The sequence below is a fragment of the Pelodiscus sinensis genome, chromosome 5 (assembly GCF_049634645.1).
Source record: "Pelodiscus sinensis isolate JC-2024 chromosome 5, ASM4963464v1, whole genome shotgun sequence".
Classification (NCBI taxonomy): Eukaryota; Metazoa; Chordata; order Testudines; family Trionychidae; genus Pelodiscus; species Pelodiscus sinensis.
The window spans coordinates 32,680,252-32,683,846 of record NC_134715.1 but is presented as its reverse complement, the minus strand read 5'-3'; the positions used below and the strand labels follow the sequence as shown (position 1 = coordinate 32,683,846).

The window sequence follows — 3,595 nt, the reverse complement described above, 5'->3', positions numbered from 1 at the left end:
ACAGCATCTGGCAGACTAGAGCCACATTTAAGGAGGTGTAGTGGTCAATTGTGGAAGAACTTTGTATGTGTTAGTTTAGGGATGCTGAGGCCTGCATTCCTTCCCCACTTTCCCTTTCCCCTATATCTGATGAGCCAGACGCAAGCCTTTGGGAACATACGCCATTTAAGATAAGCATTGTTGCCAGCATAGCAAGAACAAGTATAAGATAAGGTTAAAGGACAAGAGCGCATAAAAAACTCTGTTTGTTCTAAAGTACTGATCACGTAAACAGGACCAAAGGACAAAAAGAACCAGATCAGAACCAGATCAATAACTAACAACTAAGCCCTACATCAGCACTAAGGAGTAAGCCCTGGAAATTTCCAAACTGCCAAACAGGGCAGGAAAACTGTATTTAAGGCTGCCTCAGAGCCTAGCAAATTGGACCTCACCGATGGGCATTGGGTACCAGCGCCTCAGAAGCTGAGACAACCTCCCACTTCGTCCACAGCCTACCCGGGGTCCCAGGCTTGGAGGAAGGGACGTAAAATATGCCACTTCTTTGTTATATTGTTCTTCCATTTATGGGGCACAGCTGTTAGCTGTCAGGAAATAAACTACTTGTGTTTGACAGATACCTGTGTAGCGTCCTTTGTACTTTGAGAACCTGAGACTTACTCTTGCTGACTACATTTGGCTCAGCGAGCAGGGTTCTCTTGGTACAAACCGCTCAGCATGTGGAAGAAAGGGAAGCAGATGGGCTTGGGAGGTAGTAGGGCAGAGCATCGAATTCCAGGCTGGCCGTGCACATCAGCCTGGGCTTCGGTTGCTCGACTTTGGTATGACGTGACGCCTGCCGTGCAGTTTGAGGGAGAGCTAGCTGATGGGGTCAGTCCCGCTAGTATCCAAAAGGGGCTGGAGGCATTGGACGTCCACAAGAAGGATAAGGGGGTGTGTCAGGCCGGATGGCTGTTTCTCGGCGCGCTCCGCAATGTGTGTGAGGAGAAGGAGGGGTTACAGGAAGAGGTGGCACAGCTTAAGGAGGAACTGGACAGGGTTAAAGCTCTGTCAGGAATACAGCAAGCCTCCTTAGAGCATGCACAGAAGCAGACAGCAGAGACGGGTCAGAATCTGCAAGTTATGGCTGTTAGATATGCCAATCAGAAGGATAAGTACAACCGGGACTGCCAGCCTTCGCAGGCGAAGGTCTGTGCGCTCCAGTCCACTGATTGGGACCCCACCACTTGGGATGGGGATATTTGGGATTCAGGGGGGACACACAGGGAGACCCAAGGCCATATGTTCCCCTGACCTCTCATTGTGCAGGACAGATCCCCCACAAAGTAACTACCCTAGTGGACACTGGGGCAGAAGTAACTGTGATCCACAGGACCCCTAACCCACAGAAGGGGCAGCCCGTTGTAATCCAAGGTTTGGGAGGCCCTGACCTTCCTGGAGTTAGAACTACCCAAAGATTGGGAATTGGAAATCTCCTCCCCTCAGTCTGTTCTGTTGTAATTGCAAACACTGGAGGTGAATACATTCTGGGAATAAATGTGTTAAAGGGCTTGCAGCTCTCCCTGCCAGGAGGGCGCTTTGCATTTGGAGTTCGGGCACTAACCGTGGGAAATGCTAAATGGGACCTGGTGGTCGTACCCCACCCCCACACCCGGTGCATATCAAGGAATACTGTATCCTGGGGGGAACAGCAGCAATTACTGCCACCATTAAGGACCTGGAACAAGTGGGTGTAATCTGCCCTGCTGTATCACCTTTCAATTGTCCTATTTGGCCTGTTAAGAAAACAGATGGTAGCTGGCGTATGACTATTGATTACAGGAACCTGAACCAAGTAGCACCCCCACGCACGGACGCTGTGCTGGACATAGTTACTCTATTGGAACAAGCTGCCCAGTTTGGAGAAAGTTAGAAAGCAGTGATAGATCTCGCAAATGCTTTCTTTTCTGTCCTCTTAGCCCCCAAGTCACAAGATCAGTTTGCTTTTACCTGGGAAGTCCGGCAGCATACGTTCACCCGGCTGCAACAGGGGTATCTGCGCTCCCCCACTCTGTGCCACGGGCTAATTGCCCGAGATTTAGATCAAGTCCATGCCTCTCTGCCCTCCGGTATCCAGTGCTTGCAATATATTGATGACATGCAGATCCAAGGAGGCGCCAAAGAGGAGGTAGCAGAAGCTTTGGATGCTATCCTGAACCACCTTAAGGAACATGGGTGCGCAGTTAACAGAGATAAGATTCAAGGCCCCAGCGAGAATGTCAAATTCCTGGGCATAGTATGGACGGGAACGCAATGTGTAATGCCAGAAGCTGCGAAGAATAAGATCTTAAGGGCAGCTCGGCCCTCTTCAAAAGAGGAAACACAGCGCTTTACTGGTTTACTGGGTTATTGGAGGGGCTTTATCCCCCACCTGCAGGCCATTTTAAGACCCTTATACCAGGTTAGCAAGAAAAAGGCCACCTTTACATGGGAGAATGAACAGGAGGAAGCATTTCAGCAAGCAAAGGCAGCAGTAGCAAATGCCCTCACCTTGGGGCTGTGGGAACCAGGTCCTGTAGAATTGCAAGTCTCCGAAACCAAGCTGCCTGGAGCCTGTGGCAAATGCAGCAAGGGCGTTGGGTCCCTTTCGGATTCTGGAGTAAAACTCTTACCGGGACCAGTGCTAATTACGCTTTCTTTGAGAAGCAGGTGCTGGCTTGCTATCTGGCATTATTAGATACTGAGCATGCCACTCAGAATCGGCAGGTGCTGCTTCGCCCCAAGCTCCCTATCATGAGCTGGGTGCGAGATACAGCTGCTCCCCGGTCAGGTCAAGCTATGGCCAGCACTCTGTTAAAGTGGAGGTGGTACATCCAGGAGAGAGCTAAGCACTTAGGGGTTTCCCACTTGCATGAGTTAATAGCACAGCTCCCAGAGGGAGATAAGACTGAACAGCCCAGCCACAGCAGCTGCCTCCGCTGCAAGGAATATCAGTGTGGGGCTCTTCTTACAGTGCTCTGACAACCGAGCAGAAACAGTTTGCCTGGTTCACTGACGGATCTGCCCGATACGTGGGGGGTGCCCGGAAGTGGCGAGCTGCTGCCCTACAGCAGACCCGGAACATACAGATGATTAAAGAAGACGCAGGAGGGTCCAGCCAGTTAGCAGAATTAGCAGCTGTACACCTGGCATGCAAGCAGGCAATAGAGCTGGAGGGGCAAAACATGCCTCTTTTACACAGATTCTTGGGCAGTAGCCAATGGTCTAGCAGTCTGGTCAGGACACTAGGCTCAGAATAATTGGCCGATTCATGGACGCCCAGTTTGGGGTGCCCTTATGTGGCAGGAATTGTGGGATCTCCACCACCACATACAGATACAGGTGTCCCACGTAGATGCCCACACACAAAAGCCTGGAGAGGATGTGAAACTGAATGCAGCTGTAGATGCTTTAGCAGCTATACGCTCAGTGACAACTGCTCCCGATCAAACTGAGCTGTCTCTCCTGGATACTTGGGCACATCAACAGGCAGGGCATTCAGGGGTGGACTGCACCCACCGGTGGGCAAGCAGGCACGGCATCCCCTGTACTAAAGATCAAGCTCGCACTGCCATCG

At 51.2% G+C, this 3,595-nt stretch overlaps 1 pseudogene; it reads left to right on the top strand.

Moving 5' to 3' along the window:
* The first annotated feature begins 717 nt into the window (after window positions 1-717).
* Window positions 718-3,389, top strand: LOC142829505 (uncharacterized; annotated as a pseudogene).
* The last annotated feature ends 206 nt before the right edge of the window (window positions 3,390-3,595 follow it).